This window comes from Ranitomeya imitator, chromosome 4, assembly GCF_032444005.1.
Source record: "Ranitomeya imitator isolate aRanImi1 chromosome 4, aRanImi1.pri, whole genome shotgun sequence".
Lineage (NCBI taxonomy): Eukaryota > Metazoa > Chordata > Amphibia > Anura > Dendrobatidae > Ranitomeya > Ranitomeya imitator.
In genome coordinates, this window is record NC_091285.1 from 71,684,468 (window position 1) to 71,709,679 (window position 25,212).

At 51.2% G+C, this 25,212-nt stretch overlaps 1 protein-coding gene across 5 annotated transcripts in view; it reads right to left on the bottom strand.

Moving 5' to 3' along the window:
* C4H5orf24 (chromosome 4 C5orf24 homolog) overlaps nucleotides 1–22,176 on the bottom strand; it is an 83,989-nt gene extending 61,813 nt beyond the window's left edge. For 4 of the 5 annotated variants that reach the window (XM_069763816.1, XM_069763815.1, XM_069763814.1 and 1 more), the window contains exon 1: nucleotides 21,933–22,176. The gene's annotated coding sequence lies outside the window, so the exon portion shown is untranslated. The remainder of the gene's footprint in view (nucleotides 1–21,932) is intronic. The other variant, XM_069763813.1, reaches the window with a different exon arrangement.
* Between the last annotated feature and the right edge of the window lie 3,036 nt (nucleotides 22,177–25,212).

Sequence of the window (25,212 nt, forward strand, 5' to 3'; positions counted from 1 at the left end):
ACCATGGCAGCTGTGTGCCTGCTGAAGTCCCCTTTGTCTACCATATTGGTGCTCCCATGAAAAGGAGACACAGGCTGAGCATCATAGGAGACAGATTTACACTGTATACTGCAATACCCAAAAGGGAAGGTGCCACCAGATATCTTGTAGTTTGTTTTTTTGGTAAACTAAGCTTAAAATCGTAATTAAAACGTATTAATGCAATGTTTGCAAATATTTCTATATGAAAATTATTATACATTTTCTTACAAATATATATATTTACCACTAGGGGGAGCATTTTCCGTTTTAGACCTCAAGCAGCTATAATAAGACTTACCAGCTTTACTGTTAGCAGCAAAATTGGGGCAGTAACTGCTGACATCACCATTTCCCTCCCCTTTTGGGTGGTCTAGTATCACAGGGCAGCGCCATTTTGTGTGTGACTGCTCTGTGATCTGCTATCACCAGCAGTTAGGGTATGTGCACACGATGCGGATTTGCTGCGGATCCGCAGCGGATTTTTCCGCGCAGAAACGCTGCAGATCCGCACTGTGATGTACAGTACAATGTTATTAAATGGGAAAAAAATAGCTGTGCAGATGGTGCGGAAAAATCAGTGCGGAATTGCTGATTTCAAAGAAGTGCATGTCACTTCTTTTGTGCGGATCTGCAGCGTTTCTGCACCCCTCCATGTTAAAATTCCGCAGTGGCAAAATCCGCAGAAAATCCGCACAAAATCCGTGGCTGCGGATTCTACCAGGAGATGCGGATTTTGTGCAGAAAATTCTGCACCTCTTAAGTGTGCACATAGCCTAACTGTTTCTCTCTCTCCCAGAATACATGATTCTCTCACCCCCCTCCACAATGCCCTGCCATTCACTGCAGACCTGCAGCTACTTCTTATCTAAGGCTAGGTTCCCATTGCGTTAATGGGACTGCGCTAACGGACAGCGTTGCACGGCAAAATTAACACCATGCAACGCGTCCATTAGCGCGCCCATTAACAGCAATGGGGACGCGCATCACTAGCGCGTGCCATTTTCGGCACGCGCTAGCGATGTGCCGGTGTTTTGTGGCGCGCCGCAGACGCTGCCCGCGGTCCGTTCCCCGCTCTCGCAGATCTCTGATCTGCGAGAGCGGGGACGTTTAACGCGACCCCTTTATATCACATTGCGTTAGCGCAATCCGCTAGCGCTAGGCGCTAAACGGATTGCACTAACGCAATCTGAACCTAGCCTTAGTGAGCGATGAACCACAGCTCCATCCCAGCACCGACAGCTCTCCTTCCGATAATGCTAATGGTACACTGTTCCTCCTTGATGTCTCTGCTATTCAGCCCGTAATTTTTTGCATTTTACTCCTGTCAATCTAGGATCTGTTCTGCTGGAAGGAGTACTGCTTATGTTAACAGATCCTACTGTGAATTGTGCAGTCCACAGAGGCATGCCCAGTTCACAGCAATGACAGTTCTATTACAGTAGATAAGAGATAACAGAGGGACGCCGATCCTACGACCATGAGGTATGACACTGAAAGTGTTGTGCTGCTGCTGTGAAAGCAAGATGTCAGCCCCCAGTGCCTTCTTTTTATTACTATTATTTATTTATATAGCACCATTAATTCCATGGTGCTGTACATGAGAAAGGGGTTACATACAGGGTTATAGATATCGTTTACAGTAAACAGGTTTACAGTGATAGACTGGTACAGAGGGGCGATAACATACGAAACACACAAAATATGTTTCAAATGCATTCAAAACTTGGTTATAACAGCATGTTATGCTACATTAGATTGATTTATTAATGATCTACAAATGAAGTACCTTCCCTTTAAAGACGTCTAAGAGAACAGAAATGTTTTAAAAATGAAAAAACTAATACGCCCTCTCCCCAACTCTCCAATAAAAACAAACATTCTTGGTATTCCCACTTCCATCATAAATTTTCCATTGTAGCCCAAATAATTTCAACTTTATTTTTACTCCAAAACAAAATAAAAAATAAAAAAAACAATGACAGAATTACAGGGTTTTTTCTTCACCAATTAATTTTTTTCCTGTTCTTCAGTATGAATGGTGTCATTCAAAACTAAAACTTATCTGTGTAAATCACAGCATAATTGACCCCTTAACCAAAGTTATTCTCCCCAGGGTACCCAACTGTCTCACACAGCCTAGCACCCAACCTGCACCTCATTGTAGAAAATTTAAGCAGTTAGGCCGGGATCACACATACGCGAGATACGGCCGAGTCTCGCAGGTGAAAACCCAGCTCTGGCGCCAGTACTCTGGAGCGGGCATGCAGCCGCACAGCAATACATGGAGCTGTACGCTCCGCTCTGAAGTGCCGGCGCCAGAGCTGGGTTTTCACCTGCGAGACTCGGCCGTATCTCGCGTATGTGTGATCCCGGCCTTATTCTGTACCTTTGTTTTTTCTTCATAAGGGGTCAAGAACTTACTGGTAGGTAGTTGCTAACCGCCTGCTACCTTCCTGTACTGCGATTATCTCTTCCAGATCAGCCAGAGATTATGTTGCTTCCTTTGACCTCACATCTACAGTAAAGGTATCGTCACATTAAGCGACGCTGCAGCGATATAGGCAACGATGCCGATCGCTGCAGTGTCGCTGTTTCGTCGTTGTGTGGTCGCTGGAGAGCTGTCACACAGACAGCTCTCCAGCGACCAACGATGCCGAAGTCCCCTGGTAACCAGGGTAAACATCGAGTTACTAAGCGCAGGGCCGCGCTTAGAAACCCGATGTTTACCCTGGTTACCATTGTTTGTAAAAAAACAAACACTATACTTACATTACGGTGTCTGTCGTGTCCCTCGCCGTCACCTTCCCTGCACTGTGTAAGCACCGGCAGTAAAGCAGAGCGGTGACGTCACCGCTGTGCTCTGCTTTACGGCCAGCCGGCGCTGACAGTGCAGGGAAGCAGAACGCCGGGGGACGCGACAGACACCGGAATGTAAGTATGTAGTGTTTTGGGTTTTTTTACATTTACGCTGGTAACCAGGGTAAACATCGGGTTACTAAGCGTGGCCCTGCGCTTAGTAACCCGATGTTTACCCTGGTTACCAATGAAAACATCGCTGAATCGGCGTCACACACGCCGATTCAGCGATGTCAGCGGGTGATCCAGCGACGAAATAAAGTTCTGGCCTTCTGGCTCCGACCAACGACATCACAGCAGGATCCTGATCGCTGCTGCGTGTCAAACACAACGATATCGCTAGCCAGGACGCTGCAACGTCATGGATCGCTATCGTTATCGTTCTAAAGTCGCTCAGTGTGAAGGTACCTTAAGTCTCCCTTACAGTCTACTCTGTTGATAGAGAGCCACTGCCTTTGTCTTACTAATTGATAGCCGGCTCCCTGCAGTTAGGCAGTGGGGAGCCGGCTATCAATCAGCATCACATCGGCAGTGATGCCCTGTAGCCAACTGAAGAGAAGGAACAACTGATGAAATGACGCCACAGTAAGCAGGATAATCGCAAGTAAGAGCGGTCCAAGACTGCTTTGACCCGACCGTGTAGGTAGTTAGCAACAACCTGTCTATAAATTCTTAACCTCATAAGAAAAAAACAACGAAGGCAAGATAATTCCTTTAATACAGCACCAAAGATTTACAATAGTGAAGTATTAAACCAGTAGTCTCATGGTAGCTTTCAGGAGCGCACTGCTGCTCCATTATTTACAGTTCGGACCAGCTGTATGGTTGCACCACGGGCCCAAACTGTGCGCTCTCTAATGCTGCGAGTAGAGAACGCTCAGAGGAACACAAGAGCACTTAAGCTGTCCCGAATCTCAATCCAGTCAACTTCAGAGCAGCGCTGACAAGCTCCATTGGAGAGCTCTAGTAAGCACTATGCTTCTTCAGACACCGCTGATAGACTGCACCAGTGGCTGTGAACTAGGCAACAAGTAGCAAACTATAAAATTAAAAATCCATCCATGCTTGAAAATAGAGCAGATTTTTAAAGAAAATGCAGAATATATACACATTATATACATAAACACAAACTGCTTACAGCTTAACCCCTTAAATGACTTGAGAATGACCCTATAAGGCTGGGTCTACCCAGGCTGTACAGTTGTGGCCAAAAGTATTGAAACCCCTGCAATTCTGTCAGATAATACTCAGTTTCTTCCTGAAAATGATTGCAAACACAAATTCTTTGGTATTATTATCTTCATTTAATTTGTCTTAAATGAAAAAAAACACAAAAGAATTGTCCTAAAGCCAAATTGGATATAATTCCACACCAGACATAAAAGTAGAGCTTTTTGGGCAAAGGCATCAACATAGAGTTTATAGGAGAAAAAAAAAGAGGCATTCAAAGAAAAGAACACGGTCCCTACAGTCAAACATGGCAGAGGTTCCCTGATGTTTTGGGGTTGCTTTGCTTCCTCTGGCACTGGACTGCTTGACCGTGTGCATGGCATTATGAAGTCTGAAGGCTACCAACACATTTCACATTTAGCAGCATAATGTAGGACCCAGTGTGAGAAAGCTGGGTGTCCCTCAGAGTTCATGGGTCTTCCAGCAGGACAATGACCCAAAACACACTTCAAAAAGCACTAGAAAATGGTTTGAGACAAAGCACTGGAGACTTCTAAGGTGGCCAGCAATGAGTCCAGACCTGAATCCCATGGAACACCTGTGGAGAGATCTAAAAATGGCAGTTTGGAGAAGGCACCCTTCAAATATCAGGGACCTGGAGCAGTTTGCCAAAGAAGAATGGTCTAAAATTCCAGCAGAGCATTGTAAGAAACTCATTGATGGTTACTGGAAGCGGTTGGTCGCAGTTATTTTGGCTAAAGGTTGTGCAACCAAGTATTAGGCTGAGGGTGCTAAAACTTTTGTGTGGCCTTTTTTTGCCTTTTGCTTCATTCTCTTTTGTGTTTTTTTATTTAAGACAAATTATATGAAGATAATACCAAAGAATTAGTGATTGCAATCATTTTCAGGAAGAAACTGAGAGAATTGCAGGGGTGTCAATAATTTTGGCCACAACTGTAGCTGAGACCCACTCCTTGTGACCTAGACGTGCACTGTGTCTGTGCTATTTTCCACCAAAATGGAAAAGAAAGTGGTCGAACAGGTAAGTTGCCAGGGTCACAGCACAAGTCTGAACAAATCTAAATCTAACAAACCATTGGTGACTTGTATAATAACATCACACCCAAAATCACTGGCCAGCCGGGGCCTAGATCCTTCTACATACCCTGTGGGTGCACACTGCCAAACCTCAGGATATCCGCACAGGTCAGGACAAACATCATCATCAACAAGACATGGGAAAGAGCAAGGCAGCGTGCAGGATGAGTGTCATGTCATCTGGCAGCACAGGATAAGGTGCAGGATGAGTGTCATGTCATCTGGCAGCACAGGATAAGGTGCAGGATGAGTGTCATGTCATCTGGCAGCACAGGATAAGGTGCAGGATGAGTGTCATGTCATCTGGCAGCACAGAATAAGGTGCAGAATGAGTGTCATGTCATCTGGCAGCACAGGATAAGGTGCAGGATGAGTGTCATGTCATCTGGCAGCACAGGATAAGGTGCAGAATGAGTGTCATGTCATCTGGCAGCACAGGATAAGGTGCAGAATGAGTGTCATGTCATCTGGCAGCACAGGATAAGGTGCAGGATGAGTGTCATGTCATCTGGCAGCACAGAATAAGGTGCAGAATGAGTGCCATGTCATCTGGCAGCACAGGATAAGGTGCAGAATGAGCGGCATGTCATCTGGCAGCACAGGATAAGGTGCAGAATGAGCGGCATGTCATCTGGCAGCACAGGATAAGGTGCAGGATGAGCAGCATGTCATCTGGCAGCACAGGATAAGGTGCAGAATGAGTGTCATGTCATCTGGCAGCACAGGATAAGGTGCAGGATGAGCAGCATGTCATCTGGCAGCACAGGATAAGGTGCAGAATGAGCGGTATGTCATCTAGCAGCACAGGATAAGGTGCAGGATGAGCAGCATGTCATCTGGCAGCACAGGATAAGGTGCAGGATGAGTGTCATGTCATCTGGCAGCACAGGATAAGGTGCAGGATGAGCAGCATGTCATCTGGCAGCACAGGATAAGGTGCAGGATGAGTGTCATGTCATCTGGCAGCACAGGATAAGGTGCAGGATGAGCGGCATGTCATCTGGCAGCACAGGATAAGGTGCAGGATGAGCAGCATGTCATCTGGCAGCACAGGATAAGGTGCAGGATGAGCGGCATGTCATCTGGCAGCACAGGCACAGGATAAGGTGCAGGATGAGCGGCATGTCATCTGGCAGCACAGGATAAGGTGCAGGATGAGCGGCATGTCATCTGGCAGCACAGGCACAGGATAAGGTGCAGGATGAGCAGCATGTCATCTGGCAGCACAGGATAAGGTGCAGGATGAGCAGCATGTCATCTGGCAGCACAGGCACAGGATAAGGTGCAGGATGAGCGGCATGTCATCTGGCAGCACAGGATAAGGTGCAGGATGAGCAGCATGTCATCTGGCAGCACAGGATAAGGTGCAGGATGAGCGGCATGTCATCTGGCAGCACAGGATAAGGTGCAGGATGAGCAGCATGTCAACTGGCAGCACAGGATAAGGTGCAGGATGAGCGGCATGTCATCTGGCAGCACAGGATAAGGTGCAGGATGAGCGGCATGTCATCTGGCAGCACAGGCACAGGATAAGGTGCAGGATGAGCGGCATGTCATCTGCCAGCACAGGCACAGGATAAGGTGCAGGATGAGCGGCATGTCATCTGGCAGCACAGGATAAGGTGCAGGATGAGCGGCATGTCATCTGGCAGCACAGGATAAGGTGCAGGATGAGCAGCATGTCATCTGGCAGCACAGGCACAGGATAAGGTGCAGGATGAGCAGCATGTCATCTGGCAGCACAGGCACAGGATAAGGTGCCGGATGTGCAGCATGTCATCTGGCAGCACAGGATAAAGTGCAGGATGAGCAGCATGTCATCTGGCAGCACAGGATAAGGTGCAGGATGAGCGGCATGTCATCTGGCAGCAGAGGATAAGGCGCAGGATGAGCAGCATGTCATCTGGCAGCACAGGATAAAGTGCAGGATGAGCAGCATGTCATCTGGCAGCACAGGCCCAGGATAAGGTGCAGGATGAGCGGCATGTCATCTGGCAGCACAGGATAAAGTGCAGGATGAGCAGCATGTCATCTGGCAGCACAGGATAAGGTGCAGGATGAGCGGCATGTCATCTGGCAGCACAGGATAAAGTGCAGGATGAGCAGCATGTCATCTGGCAGCACAGGCCCAGGATAAGGTGCAGGATGAGCAGCATGTCATCTGGCAGCACAGGATAAAGTGCAGGATGAGCAGCATGTCATCTGGCAGCACAGGATAAGGTGCAAGATGAGCAGCATGTCATCTGGCAGCACAGGCCCAGGATAAGGTGCAGGATGAGCAGAATGTCATCTGGCAGCACACGATAAGGTGCAGGATGAGCAGCATGTCATCTGGCAGCACAGGATAAGGTGCAGGATGAGCAGCATGTCATCTGGCAGCACAGGATAAGGTGCAGGATGAGTGTCATGTCATCTGCCAGCACAGGATAAGGTGCAGGATGAGCGGCATGTCATCTGCCAGCACAGGATAAGGTGCAGGATGAGCGGCATGTCATCTGCCAGCACAGGATAAGGTGCAGGATGAGCGGCATGTCATCTGGCAGCACAGGATAAGGTGCAGGATGTGCAGCATGTCATCTGGCAGCACAGGATAAGGTGCAGGATGAGCAGCATGTCATCTGGCAGCACAGGCACAGGATAAGGTGCAGGATGTGCAGCATGTCATCTGGCAGCACAGGATAAGGTGCAGGATGAGTGGCATGTCATCTGGCAGCACAGGATAAGGTGCAGGATGAGCGGTATGTCATCTGCCAGCACAGGATAAGGTGCAGGATGAGCGGCATGTCATCTGGCAGCACAGGATAAGGTGCAGGATGAGCAGCATGTCATCTGGCAGCACAGGATAAGGTGCAGGATGAGCGGCATGTCATCTGGCAGCACAGGATAAGGTGCAGGATGAGCGGCATGTCATCTGGCAGCACAGGATGAGGTGCAGGATGAGCGGCATGTCATCTGGCAGCACAGGATAAGGTGCAGGATGAGCGACATGTCATCTGGCAGCACAGGAAAAGGTGCAGGATGAGCGGCATGTCATCTGGCAGCACAGGATAAGGTGCAGGATGAGCGGCATGTCATCTGGCAGCACAGGCACAGGATAAGGTGCAGGATGAGCAGCATGTCATCTGGCAGCACAGGCGCAGGATAAGGTGCAGGATGAGCAGCATGTCATCTGGCAGCACAGGATAAGGTGCAGGATGAGCGGCATGTCATCTGGCAGCACAGGATAAGGTGCAGGATGAGCGGCATGTCATCTGGCAGCACAGGATAAGGTGCAGGATGAGCGGCATGTCATCTGGCAGCACAGGATAAGGTGCAGGATGAGCAGCATGTCATCTGGCAGCACAGGCACAGGATAAGGTGCAGGATGAGCGACATGTCATCTGGCAGCACAGGATAAGGTGCAGGATGAGCGGCATGTCATCTGGCAGCACAGGATAAGGTGCAGGATGAGCGGCATGTCATCTGGCAGCACAGGCACAGGATAAGGTGCAGGATGAGCAGCATGTCATCTGGCAGCACAGGCGCAGGATAAGGTGCAGGATGAGCAGCATGTCATCTGGCAGCACAGGATAAGGTGCAGGATGAGCAGCATGTCATCTGGCAGCACAGGATAAGGTGCAGGATGAGCGGCATGTCATCTGGCAGCACAGGCACAGGATAAGGTGCAGGATGAGCAGCATGTCATCTGGCAGCACAGGATAAAGTGCAGGATGAGCAGCATGTCATCTGGCAGCACAGGATAAGGTGCAGGATGAGCGGCATGTCATCTGGCAGCACAGGATAAGGTGCAGGATGAGCAGCATGTCATCTGGCAGCACAGGCACAGGATAAGGTGCAGGATGAGCGGCATGTCATCTGGCAGCACAGGATAAGGTGCAGGATGAGCAGCATGTCATCTGGCAGCACAGGATAAGGTGCAGGATGAGCGGCATGTCATCTGGCAGCACAGGATAAGGTGCAGGATGAGCAGCATGTCAACTGGCAGCACAGGATAAGGTGCAGGATGAGCGGCATGTCATCTGGCAGCACAGGATAAGGTGCAGGATGAGCGGCATGTCATCTGGCAGCACAGGCACAGGATAAGGTGCAGGATGAGCGGCATGTCATCTGCCAGCACAGGCACAGGATAAGGTGCAGGATGAGCGGCATGTCATCTGGCAGCACAGGATAAGGTGCAGGATGAGCGGCATGTCATCTGGCAGCACAGGATAAGGTGCAGGATGAGCAGCATGTCATCTGGCAGCACAGGCACAGGATAAGGTGCAGGATGAGCAGCATGTCATCTGGCAGCACAGGCACAGGATAAGGTGCCGGATGTGCAGCATGTCATCTGGCAGCACAGGATAAAGTGCAGGATGAGCAGCATGTCATCTGGCAGCACAGGATAAGGTGCAGGATGAGCGGCATGTCATCTGGCAGCAGAGGATAAGGCGCAGGATGAGCAGCATGTCATCTGGCAGCACAGGATAAAGTGCAGGATGAGCAGCATGTCATCTGGCAGCACAGGCCCAGGATAAGGTGCAGGATGAGCGGCATGTCATCTGGCAGCACAGGATAAAGTGCAGGATGAGCAGCATGTCATCTGGCAGCACAGGATAAGGTGCAGGATGAGCGGCATGTCATCTGGCAGCACAGGATAAAGTGCAGGATGAGCAGCATGTCATCTGGCAGCACAGGCCCAGGATAAGGTGCAGGATGAGCAGCATGTCATCTGGCAGCACAGGATAAAGTGCAGGATGAGCAGCATGTCATCTGGCAGCACAGGATAAGGTGCAAGATGAGCAGCATGTCATCTGGCAGCACAGGCCCAGGATAAGGTGCAGGATGAGCAGAATGTCATCTGGCAGCACACGATAAGGTGCAGGATGAGCAGCATGTCATCTGGCAGCACAGGATAAGGTGCAGGATGAGCAGCATGTCATCTGGCAGCACAGGATAAGGTGCAGGATGAGTGTCATGTCATCTGCCAGCACAGGATAAGGTGCAGGATGAGCGGCATGTCATCTGCCAGCACAGGATAAGGTGCAGGATGAGCGGCATGTCATCTGCCAGCACAGGATAAGGTGCAGGATGAGCGGCATGTCATCTGGCAGCACAGGATAAGGTGCAGGATGTGCAGCATGTCATCTGGCAGCACAGGATAAGGTGCAGGATGAGCAGCATGTCATCTGGCAGCACAGGCACAGGATAAGGTGCAGGATGTGCAGCATGTCATCTGGCAGCACAGGATAAGGTGCAGGATGAGTGGCATGTCATCTGGCAGCACAGGATAAGGTGCAGGATGAGCGGTATGTCATCTGCCAGCACAGGATAAGGTGCAGGATGAGCGGCATGTCATCTGGCAGCACAGGATAAGGTGCAGGATGAGCAGCATGTCATCTGGCAGCACAGGATAAGGTGCAGGATGAGCGGCATGTCATCTGGCAGCACAGGATAAGGTGCAGGATGAGCGGCATGTCATCTGGCAGCACAGGATAAGGTGCAGGATGAGCGGCATGTCATCTGGCAGCACAGGATAAGGTGCAGGATGAGCGACATGTCATCTGGCAGCACAGGAAAAGGTGCAGGATGAGCGGCATGTCATCTGGCAGCACAGGATAAGGTGCAGGATGAGCGGCATGTCATCTGGCAGCACAGGCACAGGATAAGGTGCAGGATGAGCAGCATGTCATCTGGCAGCACAGGCGCAGGATAAGGTGCAGGATGAGCAGCATGTCATCTGGCAGCACAGGATAAGGTGCAGGATGAGCGGCATGTCATCTGGCAGCACAGGATAAGGTGCAGGATGAGCGGCATGTCATCTGGCAGCACAGGATAAGGTGCAGGATGAGCGGCATGTCATCTGGCAGCACAGGATAAGGTGCAGGATGAGCAGCATGTCATCTGGCAGCACAGGCACAGGATAAGGTGCAGGATGAGCGACATGTCATCTGGCAGCACAGGATAAGGTGCAGGATGAGCGGCATGTCATCTGGCAGCACAGGATAAGGTGCAGGATGAGCGGCATGTCATCTGGCAGCACAGGCACAGGATAAGGTGCAGGATGAGCAGCATGTCATCTGGCAGCACAGGCGCAGGATAAGGTGCAGGATGAGCAGCATGTCATCTGGCAGCACAGGATAAAGTGCAGGATGAGCGGCATGTCATCTGGCAGCACAGGATAAGGTGCAGGATGAGCGGCATGTCATCTGGCAGCACAGGCACAGGATAAGGTGCAGGATGAGCAGCATGTCATCTGGCAGCACAGGATAAAGTGCAGGATGAGCAGCATGTCATCTGGCAGCACAGGATAAGGTGCAGGATGAGCGGCATGTCATCTGGCAGCACAGGATAAGGTGCAGGATGAGCAGCATGTCATCTGGCAGCACAGGATAAGGTGCAGGATGAGCGGCATGTCATCTGGCAGCACAGGATAAGGTGTAGGATGAGCAGCATGTCATCTGGCAGCACACGATAAGGTGCAGGATGAGCAGCATGTCATCTGGCAGCACAGGATAAAGTGCAGGATGAGCGGCATGTCATCTGGCAGCACAGGATAAGGTGCAGGATGAGCAGCATGTCATCTGCCAGCACAGGCACAGGATAAGGTGCAGGATGAGCGGCATGTCATCTGGCAGCACAGGATAAGGTGCAGGATGAGCGGCATGTCATCTGGCAGCACAGGCACAGGATAAGGTGCAAAATGAGCAGCATGTCATCTGGCAGCACAGGATAAAGTGCAGGATGAGCAGCATGTCATCTGGCAGCACCGGATAAGGTGCAGGATGAGCAGCATGTCATCTGGCAGCACAGGATAAGGTGCAGGATGAGCGGCATGTCATCTGGCAGCACAGGCACAGGATAAGGTGCAGGATGAGCAGCATGTCATCTGGCAGCACAGGATAAGGTGCAGGATGAGCGGCATGTCATCTGGCAGCACAGGCACAGGATAAGGTGCAGGATGAGCGGCATGTCATCTGCCAGCACAGGATAAGGTGCAGGATGAGCAGCATGTCATCTGGCAGCACAGGATAAGGTGCAGGATGAGCAGCATGTCATCTGGCAGCACAGGATAAGGTGCAGGATGAGCAGCATGTCATCTGGCAGCACAGGATAAGGTGCAGGATGAGCAGCATGTCATCTGGCAACACAGGCACAAAATAAGGTGCAGGATGAGTGTCATGTCATCTGGCAGCACAGGCACAGGATAAGGTGCAGGATGAGCAGCATGTCATCTGCCAGCACAGGATAAGGTGCAGGATGAGCAGCATGTCATCTGCCAGCACAGGATAAGGTGCAGGATGAGCGGCATGTCATCTGGCAGCACAGGCACAGGATAAGGTGCAGGATGAGCAGCATGTCATTTGGCAGCACAGGATAAGGTGCAGGATGAGCGGCATGTCATCTGGCAGCACAGGCACAGGATAAGGTGCAGGATGAGCTGCATGTCATCTGCCAGCACAGGATAAAATGCAGGATGAGCAGCATGTCATCTGGCAGCACAGGATAAGGTGCAGGATGAGCAGCATGTCATCTGGCAGCACAGGATAAGGTGCAGGATGAGCAGCATGTCATCTGGCAGCACAGGATAAGGTGCAGGATGAGTGGCATGTCATCTGGCAGCACAGGATAAGGTGCAGGATGAGCGGCATGTCATCTGCCAGCACAGGATAAAATGCAGGATGAGCAGCATGTCATCTGCCAGCACAGGATAAGGTGCAGGATGAGCAGCATGTCATCTGGTAGCACAGGATAAGGTGCAGGATGAGTGGCATGTCATCTGGCAGCACAGGATAAGGTGCAGGATGAGCAGCATGTCATCTGGCAGCACAGGATAAGGTGCAGGATGAGCAGCATGTCATCTGGCAGCACAGGATAAGGTGCAGGATGAGCAGCATGTCATCTGGCAGCACAGGATAAGGTGCAGGATGAGTGGCATGTCATCTGGCAGCACAGGATAAGGTGCAGGATGAGTGGCATGTCATCTGGCAGCACAGGATAAGGTGCAGGATGAGCGGCATGTCATCTGCCAGCACAGGATAAAATGCAGGATGAGCAGCATGTCATCTGCCAGCACAGGATAAGGTGCAGGATGAGCAGCATGTCATCTGGCAGCACAGGATAAGGTGCAGGATGAGCAGCATGTCATCTGGCAGCACAGGATAAGGTGCAGGATGAGTGGCATGTCATCTGGCAGCACAGGATAAGGTGCAGGATGAGTGGCATGTCATCTGGCAGCACAGGATAAGGTGCAGGATGAGCGGCATGTCATCTGGCAGCACAGGATAAGGTGCAGGATGAGCGGAATGTCATCTGGCAGCACAGGCACAGGATAAGGTGCAGGATGAGCAGCATGTCATCTGGCAGCACAGGATAAGGTGCAGGATGAGCGGCATGTCATCTGGCAGCACAGGATAAGGTGCAGGATGAGCAGCATGTCATCTGCCAGCACAGGATAAGGTGCAGGATGAGCAGCATGTCATCTGCCAGCACAGGATAAGGTGCAGGATGAGCAGCATGTCATTTGGCAGCACAGGCACAGGATAAGGTGCAGGATGAGCGGCATGTCATCTGGCAGCACAGGATAAGGTGCAGGATGAGCAGCATGTCATCTGGCAGCACAGGATAAGGTGCAGGATGAGCAGCATGTCATCTGGTAGCACAGGATAAGGTGCAGGATGAGCAGCATGTCATCTGGCAGCACAGGATAAGGTGCAGGATGAGCAGCATGTCATCTGCCAACACAGGATAAGGTGCAAGATGAGCGGCATGTCATCTGGCAGCACAGGATAAGGTGCAGGATGAGCAGCATGTCATCTGGCAGCACAGGATAAGGTGCAGGATGAGCGGCATGTCATCTGGCAGCACAGGATAAGGTGCAGGATGAGCAGCATGTCATCTGGCAGCACAGGATAAGGTGCAAGATGAGCGGCATGTCATCTGGCAGCACAGGATAAGGTGCAGGATGAGCAGCATGTCATCTGGCAGCACAGGATAAGGTGCAGGATGAGCGGCATGTCATCTGCCAGCACAGGATAAGGTGCAGGATGAGCGGCATGTCATCTGGCAGCACAGGATAAGGTGCAGGATAAGCGGCAAGTCATCTGGCAGAACAGGATAAGGTGCAGGATGAGCGGCATGTCATCTGCCAGCACAGGATAAGGTGCAGGATGAGCAGCATGTCATCTGGCAGAACAGGATAAGGTGCAGGATGAGCAGCATGTCATCTGGCAGCACAGGATAAGGTGCAGGATGAGCAGCATGTCATCTGCCAGCACAGGATAAGGTGCAGGATGAGCGGCATGTCATCTGGCAGCACAGGATAAGGTGCAAGATGAGCGGCGTGTCATCTGGCAGCACAGGATAAGGTGCAGGATGAGCGGCATGTCATCTGGCAGCACAGGCACAGGATAAGGTGCAGGATGAGCAGCATGTCATCTGGCAGCACAGGAAAAAGTTCAGGATGAGCAGCATGTCATCTGGCAGCACAGGATAAGGTGCAGGATGAGCAGCATGTCATCTGGCAGCACAGGCACAAAATAAGGTGCAGGATGAGCGGCATGTCATCTGGCAGCACAGGCACAAAATAAGGTGCAGGATGAGCAGCATGTCATCTGGCAGCACAGGATAAGGTGCAGGATGAGCGGCATGTCATCTGGCAGCACAGGATAAGGTGCAGGATGAGCAGCATGTCATCTGGCAGCACAGGATAAAGTGCAGGATGAGCAGCATGTCATCTGGCAGCACAGGATAAGGTGCAGGATGAGCAGCATGTCATCTGCCAGCACAGGATAAGGTGCAGGATGAGCGGCATGTCATCTGGCAGCACAGGCACAGGATAAGGTGCAGGATGAGCAGCATGTCATCTGGCAGCACAGGATAAGGTGCAGGATGAGCGGCATGTCATCTGGCAGCACAGGATAAGGTGCAGGATGAGCGGCATGTCATCTGGCAGCACAGGATAAGGTGCAGGATGAGCGGCATGTCATCTGGCAGCACAGGCACAGGATAAGGTGCAGGATGAGCAGCATGTCATCTGGCAGCACAGGAAAAAGTTCAGGATGAGCAGCATGTCATCTGGCAGCACAGGATAAGGTGCAGGATGAGCAGCATGTCATCTGGCAGCACAGGCACAAAATAAGGTGCAGGATGAGCAGCATGTCATTTGGCAGCACAGGATAAGGTGCAGGATGAGCAGCATGTCATCTGGCAGCACAGGATAAGGTGCAGGATGAGCGGCATGTCATTTGGCAGCACAGGCCCAGGATAAGGTGCAGGATGAGCAGCATGTCATTTGGCAGCACAGGATAAGGTGCAGGATGAGCGGCATGTCATCTGGCAGCACAGGCCCAGGATAAGGTGCAGGATGAGCAGCATGTCATTTGGCAGCACAGGATAAGGTGCAGGATGAGCGGCATGTTATCTGGCAGCACAGGATAAGGTGCAGGATGAGCGGCATGTCATCTGGCAGCACAGGCCCAGGATAAGGTGCAGGATGAGCAGCATGTCATCTGGCAGCACAGGATAAGGTGCAGGATGAGCAGCATGTTATCTGGCAGCACAGGATAAGGTGCAGGATGAGCGGCATGTCATCTGGCAGCACAGGATAAGGTGCAGGATGAGCGGAATGTCATCTGGCAGCACAGGCACAGGATAAGGTGCAGGATGAGCAGCATGTCATCTGGCAGCACAGGATAAGGTGCAGGATGAGCAGAATGTCAACTGGCAGCACAGGATAAGGTGCAGGATGAGCGGCATGTCATCTGGCAGCACAGGATAAGGTGCAGGATGAGCGGAATGTCATCTGGCAGCACAGGCACAGGATAAGGTGCAGGATGAGCAGCATGTCATCTGGCAGCACAGGATAAGGTGCAGGATGAGCGGCATGTCATCTGGCAGCACAGGATAAGGTGCAGGATGAGCGGCATGTCATCTGGCAGCACAGGATAAGGTGCAGGATGAGCGGCATGTCATCTGGCAGCACAGGATAAGGTGCAGGATGAGCAGCATGTCATCTGGCAGCACAGGATAAGGTGCAGGATGAGCAGCATGTCATCTGGCAGCACAGGATAAGGTGCAGGATGAGCGGCATGTCATCTGGCAGCACAGGATAAGGTGCAGGATGAGCAGCATGTCATCTGGCAGCACAGGCACAGGATAAGGTGCAGGATGAGCAGCATGTCATCTGGCAGCACAGGATAAGGTGCAGGATGAGCGGCATGTCATCTGGCAGCACAGGATAAGGTGCAGGATGAGCAGCATGTCATCTGGCAGCACAGGATAAGGTGCAGGATGAGCGGCATGTCATCTGGCAGCACAGGATAAGGTGCAGGATGAGCAGCATGTCATCTGCCAGCACAGGATAAGGTGCAGGATGAGCAGCATGTCATCTGGCAGCACAGGATAAGGTGCAGGATGAGCGGCATGTCATCTGGCAGCACAGGATAAGGTGCAGGATGAGCAGCATGTCATCTGGCAGCACAGGATAAGGTGCAGGATGAGCAGCATGTTATCTGGCAGCACAGGATAAGGTGCAGGATGAGCAGCATGTCATCTGGCAGCACAGGCACAGGGTAAGGTGCAGGATGAGCGGCATGTCATCTGCCAGCACAGGATAAGGTGCAGGATGAGCGGCATGTCATCTGGCAGCACAGGATAAGGTGCAGGATGAGTGTCATGTCATCTGGCAGCACAGGATAAGGTGCAGGTTGAGCAGCATGTCATCTGCCAGCACAGGATAAGGTGCAGGATGAGCGGCATGTCATCTGGCAGCACAGGATAAGGTGCAGGATGAGCGGCATGTCATCTGGCAGCACAGGATAAGGTGCAGGATGAGCGGCATGTCATCTGGCAGCACAGGATAAGGTGCAGGATGAGCAGCATGTCATCTGGCAGCACAGGATAAGGTGCAGGATGAGCGGCATGTCATCTGGCAGCACAGGATAAGGTGCAGGTTGAGCAGCATGTCATCTGCCAGCACAGGATAAGGTGCAGGTTGAGCGGCATGTCATCTGGCAGCACAGGATAAGGTGCAGGATGAGCAGCATGTCATCTGGCAGCACAGGATAAGGTGCAGGATGAGCGGCATGTCATCTGGCAGCACAGGATAAGGTGCAGGATGAGTGTCATGTCATCTGGCAGCACAGGATAAGGTGCAGGTTGAGCAGCATGTCATCTGCCAGCACAGGATAAGGTGCAGGATGAGCGGCATGTCATCTGGCAGCACAGGATAAGGTGCAGGATGAGTGTCATGTCATCTGGCAGCACAGGATAAGGTGCAGGTTGAGCAGCATGTCATCTGCCAGCACAGGATAAGGTGCAGGATGAGCGGCATGTCATCTGGCAGCACAGGATAAGGTGCAGGATGAGCAGCATGTCATCTGGCAGCACAGGATAAGGTGCAGGATGAGCAGCATGTCATCTGGCAGCACAGGATAAGGTGCAGGATGAGCGGCATGTCATCTGGCAGCACAGGATAAGGTGCAGGATGAGCAGCATGTCATCTGGCAGCACAGGCACAGGATAAGGTGCAGGATGAGCAGCATGTCATCTGGCAGCACAGGATAAGGTGCAGGATGAGCGGCATGTCATCTGGCAGCACAGGATAAGGTGCAGGATGAGCAGCATGTCATCTGGCAGCACAGGATAAGGTGCAGGATGAGCGGCATGTCATCTGGCAGCACAGGATAAGGTGCAGGATGAGCAGCATGTCATCTGCCAGCACAGGATAAGGTGCAGGATGAGCAGCATGTCATCTGGCAGCACAGGATAAGGTGCAGGATGAGCGGCATGTCATCTGGCAGCACAGGATAAGGTGCAGGATGAGTGTCATGTCATCTGGCAGCACAGGATAAGGTGCAGGTTGAGCAGCATGTCATCTGCCAGCACAGGATAAGGTGCAGGATGAGCGGCATGTCATCTGGCAGCACAGGATAAGGTGCAGGATGAGTGTCATGTCATCTGGCAGCACAGGATAAGGTGCAGGTTGAGCAGCATGTCATCTGCCAGCACAGGATAAGGTGCAGGATGAGCGGCATGTCATCTGGCAGCACAGGATAAGGTGCAGGATGAGCGGCATGTCATCTGGCAGCACAGGATAAGGTGCAGGATGAGCAGCATGTCATCTGGCAGCACAGGATAAGGTGCAGGATGAGCAGCATGTCATCTGGCAGCACAGGATAAGGTGCAGGATGAGCGGCATGTCATCTGGCAGCACAGGATAAGGTGCAGGTTGAGCAGCATGTCATCTGCCAGCACAGGATAAGGTGCAGGATGAGCGGCATGTCATCTGGCAGCACAGGATAAGGTGCAGGATGAGCGGCATGTCATCTGGCAGCACAGGATAAGGTGCAGGATGAGCGGCATGTCATCTGGCAGCACAGGATAAGGTGCAGGATGAGTGTCATGTCATCTGGCAGCACAGGATAAGGTGCAGGATGAGCAGCATGTCATCTGGCAGCACAGGATAAGGTGCAGGATGAGCAGCATGTCATCTGGCAGCACAGGATAAGGTGCAGGATGAGCGGCATGTCATCTGGCAGCACAGGATAAGGTGCAGGATGAGTGGTATGTCATCTGGCAGCACAGGATAAGGTGCAGGATGAGCAGCATGTCATCTGGCAGCACAGGATAAGGTGCAGGATGAGCAGCATGTCATCTGGCAGCACAGGATAAGGTGCAGGATGAGTGTCATGTCATCTGGCAGCACAGGATAAGGTGCAGGATGAGCAGCATGTCATCTGGCAGCACAGGATAAGGTGCAGGATGAGCAGCATGTCATCTGGCAGCACAGGATAAGGTGCAGGATGAGCGGCATGTCATCTGGCAGCACAGGATAAGGTGCAGGATGAGTGTCATGTCATCTGGCAGCACAGGATAAGGTGCAGGATGAGCAGCATGTCATCTGGCAGCACAGGATAAGGTGCAGGATGAGCAGCATGTCATCTGGCAGCACAGGATAAGGTGCAGGATGAGCGGCATGTCATCTGGCAGCACAGGATAAGGTGCAGGATGAGCGGCATGTCATCTGGCAGCACAGGATAAGGTGCAGGATGAGCGGCATGTCATCTGGCAGCACAGGATAAGGTGCAGGATGAGCAGCATGTCATCTGGCAGCACAGGATAAGGTGCAGGATGAGCGGCATGTCATCTGGCAGCACAGGATAAGGTGCAGGATGAGTGGTATGTCATCTGGCAGCACAGGATAAGGTGCAGGATGAGCGGTATGTCATCTGGCAGCACAGGATAAGGTGCAGGATGAGCGGCATGTCATCTGGCAGCACAGGATAAGGTGCAGGATGAGCGGCATGTCATCTGGCAGCACAGGATAAGGTGCAGGATGAGTGGTATGTCATCTGGCAGCACAGGATAAGGTGCAGGATGAGCGGTATGTCATCTGGCAGCACAGGATAAGGTGCAGGATGAGCGGCATGTCATCTAGCAGCACAGGATAAGGTGCAGGATGAGCGGCATGTCATCTGGCAGCACAGGATAAGGTGCAAGATGAGCGGCATGTCATCTGGCAGCACAGGATAAGGTGCAGGATGAGTGGTATGTCATCTGGCAGCACAGGATAAGGTGCAGGATGAGCGGCATGTCATCTGGCAGCACAGGATAAGGTGCAAGATGAGCGGCATGTCATCTGGCAGCACAGGATAAGGTGCAGGATGAGCAGCATGTCATCTGGCAGCACAGGCACAGGATAAGGTGCAGGATGAGCAGCATGTCATCTGGCAGCACAGGATAAGGTGCAGGATGAGCGGCATGTCATCTGGCAGCACAGGATAAGGTGCAGGATGAGCGGCATGTCATCTGGCAGCACAGGATAAGGTGCAGGATGAGCGGCATGTCATCTGGCAGCACAGGATAAGGTGCAGGATGAGCGGCATGTCATCTGGCAGCACAGGATAAGGTGCAGGATGAGCGGCATGTCATCTGGCAGCACAGGATAAGGTGCAGGATGAGCAGCATGTCATCTGGCAGCACAGGATAAGGTGCAGGATGAGCAGCATGTCATCTGGCAGCACAGGATAAGGTGCAGGATGAGCGGCATGTCATCTGGCAGCACAGGATAAGGTGCAGGATGAGTGGTATGTCATCTGGCAGCACAGGATAAGGTGCAGGATGAGCGGCATGTCATCTGGCAGCACAGGATAAGGTGCAGGATGAGCAGCATGTCATCTGGCAGCACAGGATAAGGTGCAGGATGAGCAGCATGTCATCTGGCAGCACAGGATAAGGTGCAGGATGAGCAGCATGTCATCTGGCAGCACAGGATAAGGTGCAGGATGAGCGTCATGTCATCTGGCAGCACAGGATAAGGTGCAGGATGAGCAGCATGTCATCTGGCAGCACAGGATAAGGTGCAGGATGAGCAGCATGTCATCTGGCAGCACAGGATAAGGTGCAGGATGAGCGGCATGTCATCTGGCAGCACAGGATAAGGTGCAGGATGAGTGTCATGTCATCTGGCAGCACAGGATAAGGTGCAGGATGAGCAGCATGTCATCTGGCAGCACAGGATAAGGTGCAGGATGAGCAGCATGTCATCTGGCAGCACAGGATAAGGTGCAGGATGAGCGGCATGTCATCTGGCAGCACAGGATAAGGTGCAGGATGAGCGGCATGTCATCTGGCAGCACAGGATAAGGTGCAGGATGAGCGGCATGTCATCTGGCAGCACAGGATAAGGTGCAGGATGAGCAGCATGTCATCTGGCAGCACAGGATAAGGTGCAGGATGAGCGGCATGTCATCTGGCAGCACAGGATAAGGTGCAGGATGAGTGGTATGTCATCTGGCAGCACAGGATAAGGTGCAGGATGAGCGGTATGTCATCTGGCAGCACAGGATAAGGTGCAGGATGAGCAGCATGTCATCTGGCAGCACAGGATAAGGTGCAGGATGAGCGGCATGTCATCTGGCAGCACAGGATAAGGTGCAGGATGAGTGGTATGTCATCTGGCAGCACAGGATAAGGTGCAGGATGAGCGGTATGTCATCTGGCAGCACAGGATAAGGTGCAGGATGAGCAGCATGTCATCTAGCAGCACAGGATAAGGTGCAGGATGAGCGGCATGTCATCTGGCAGCACAGGATAAGGTGCAAGATGAGCGGCATGTCATCTGGCAGCACAGGATAAGGTGCAGGATGAGTGGTATGTCATCTGGCAGCACAGGATAAGGTGCAGGATGAGCGGCATGTCATCTGGCAGCACAGGATAAGGTGCAAGATGAGCGGCATGTCATCTGGCAGCACAGGATAAGGTGCAGGATGAGCAGCATGTCATCTGGCAGCACAGGCACAGGATAAGGTGCAGGATGAGCAGCATGTCATCTGGCAGCACAGGATAAGGTGCAGGATGAGCGGCATGTCATCTGGCAGCACAGGATAAGGTGCAGGATGAGCGGCATGTCATCTGGCAGCACAGGATAAGGTGCAGGATGAGCGGCATGTCATCTGGCAGCACAGGATAAGGTGCAGGATGAGCGGCATGTCATCTGGCAGCACAGGATAAGGTGCAGGATGAGCGGCATGTCATCGGTCACCATAGGCACCAGATGCAGTTTATTCTATTTTGCCATTAGACAGATGTAAATCCTGCTGGACACCAATAATCCCCAGAGACATCACACGTCCATCTCATACATGGCCGGACTGTCCGGCAGCACTGATCACACACACATGCTCGGGGATGTACGACCACAGATGCAGCGACCACCTACAAGTGGACCGCACAGCCCTCTGCTCCATTGTCTGCACACTTAGGACAATGGCCGTGAACAGCACAGCGACCATCACAGGCTTCACCTCGTTCTCCGGGGGTCGCTGCTGACAGCCGCTCCGCAGCTCTAGGCGCCTTGGTCTGAACGGCGGTACCGAGCCTGTCGCCTTGTGGACCGGACCTTCGGCTTCCAGGCCGTCGGGGAGGAGGAGAAACAGGGAGGATGGAGAGGAGGAGGAGAGAGAGGAGGAGGAGGAGGGCGGTAAAGATGTCAAACGTCCAGAAGTGTCAGAGATTCGGCGCGGCGGCCATTTTGCGATCTGTGTATGCGGAAGTAAAGAAAGGCGGAGCCTGGCTCCATGTTCTCACAGGAGGAGACCTGTGTGTGCACTACAGTACTGGTGTCACTATGGATATACGGGACCTGTACGTGCACACGGCCATATATATATTATACGTGACCTGACCTGTATGTGCACACGGCCGTACTGTGGTGTCACTATATATATATTATACATGACCTGACCTGTATATGCACACGGCCATATATATATTATACATGACCTGACCTGTACGTGCACACGGCCATATATATATTATACATGACCTGACCTGTATGTGCACACGGCCGTACTGTGGTGTCACTATATATATCAGACATTACCTGACCTGTATGTGCACACGGCCGTACTGTGGTGTCACTATATATACATGACCTGTATGTGCACACGGCCGTACTATGGTGTCACTGTATATATTACATGACCTGACCTGTATGTGCACACGGCCGTACTGTGGTGTCACTATATATATTATACATTACCTGACCTGTATGTGCACACAGCCGTACTGTGGTGTCACTAAATATATTATACATGACCTGACCTGTATGTGCACACGGCCGTACTGTGGTGTCACTATATATATTATACATGACCTGACCTGTATAAGCACACGGCCGTACTGTGGTGTCACTATATATATTATACATGACCTGACCTGTATGTGCACACGGCCGTACTGTGGTGTCACTATATATACATGACCTGACCTGTATGTGCACACGGCCGTACTGTGGTGTCACTATATATATTATACATGACCTGACCTGTATGTGCACACGGCCGTACTGTGGTGTCACTATATATACATGACCTGACCTGTATGTGCACACGGCCGTACTGTGGTGTCACTATATATATTATACATGACCTGACCTGTATGTGCACACGGCCGTACTGTGTTGTCACTATATATATCAGACATGACCTGACCTGTATGTGCACACGGCCGTACTGTGGTGTCACTGTATATATCAGACATTACCTGACCTGTATGTGCACACGGCCGTACTGTGGTGTCACTATATATATTATACATTACCTGACCTGTATGTGCACACGGCCGTACTGTGGTGTCACTATATATATTATACATTACCTGACCTGTATGTGCACACGGCCGTACTGTGGTGTCACTGTATATATCAGACATTACCTGACCTGTATGTGCATACGGCCGTACTGTGGTGTCACTATATATATTATACATGACCTGACCTGTATGTGCACACGGCCGTACTGTGGTGTCACTATATATATCAGACATGACCTGACCTGTATGTGCACACGGCCGTACTGTGGTGTCACTATATATATCAGACATGACCTGACCTGTATGTGCACACGGCCGTACTGTGGTGTCACTATATATATTATACATTACCTGACCTGTATGTGCACACGGCCGTACTGTGGTGTCACTATATATAATTATGCATGACCTGACCTGTATGTGCACACGGCCGTACTGTGGTGTCACTATATATATTATACATTACCTGACCTGTATGTGCACACGGCCGTACTGTGGTGTCACTATATATAATTATGCATGACCTGACCTGTATGTGCACACGGCCGTACTGTGGTGTCACTATATATAATTATACATGACCTGACCTGTATGTGCACACACCCGTACTGTGGTGCCACTATATATATCAGACATTACCTGACCTGTATGTGCACACGGCCGTACTGTGGTGTCACTATATATATTATACATGACCTGACCTGTATGTGCACACGGCCGTACTGTGGTGTCACTATATATATCAAACATTACCTGACCTGTATGTGCACACGGCCGTACCGTGGTGTCACTATATATATTATACATGACCTGACATGTATGTGCACACGGCCGTACTGTGGTGTCACTATATATATTATACATGACCTGACCTGTATGTGCACACGGCCGTACTGTGGTGTCACTATATATATCAAACATTACCTGACCTGTATGTGCACACGGCCGTACCGTGGTGTCACTATATATATTATACATGACCTGACCTGTATGTGCATACGGCCGTACTGTGGTGTCACTATATTATACATGACCTGACCTGTATGTGCACACGGCCGTACTGTGGTGTCACTATATGTATTATACATTACCTGACCTGTATGTGCACACGGCCGTACTGTGGTGTCACTATATATATCAGACATTACCTGACCTGTATGTGCATACGGTCGTACTGTGGTGTCACTATATATATTATACATGACCTGACCTGTATGTGCACACGGCCGTACTGTGGTGTCACTATATATATTATACATTACCTGACCTGTATGTGCACACGGCCGTACTGTGGTGTCACTATATATATCAGACATTACCTGACATGTATGTGCACACGGCCGTACTGTGGTGTCACTATATATAATTATACATAACCTGACCTGTATGTGCACACGGCCGTACTGTGGTGTCACTATATATATCAGACATTACCTGACCTGTATGTGCATATGGCCGTACTGTGTTGTCACTATATATATATTATACATGACCTGACATGTATGTGCACACGGCCGTACTGTGGTGTCATTATATATAATTATACATGACCTGACCTGTATGTGCACACGGCCGTACCGTGGTGTCACTATATATATTATACATGACCTGACATGTATGTGCATACGGCCGTACTGTGGTGTCACTATATATATTATACATGACCTGACCTGTATGTGCACACGGCCGTACTGTGGTGTCACTATATATATTATACATGACCTGACCTGTATGTGCACACGGCCGTACTGTGGTGTCACTATATATAATTATGCATGACCTGACCTGTATGTGCACACGGCCGTACTGTGGTGTCACTATATATATTATACATGACCTGACCTGTATGTGCACACGGCCGTACTGTGGTGTCACTATATATATTATACATGACCTGACCTGTATGTGCACACGGCCGTACTGTGGTGTCACTATATATATTATACATTACCTGACATGTATGTGCATACGGCCGTACTGTGGTGTCACTAT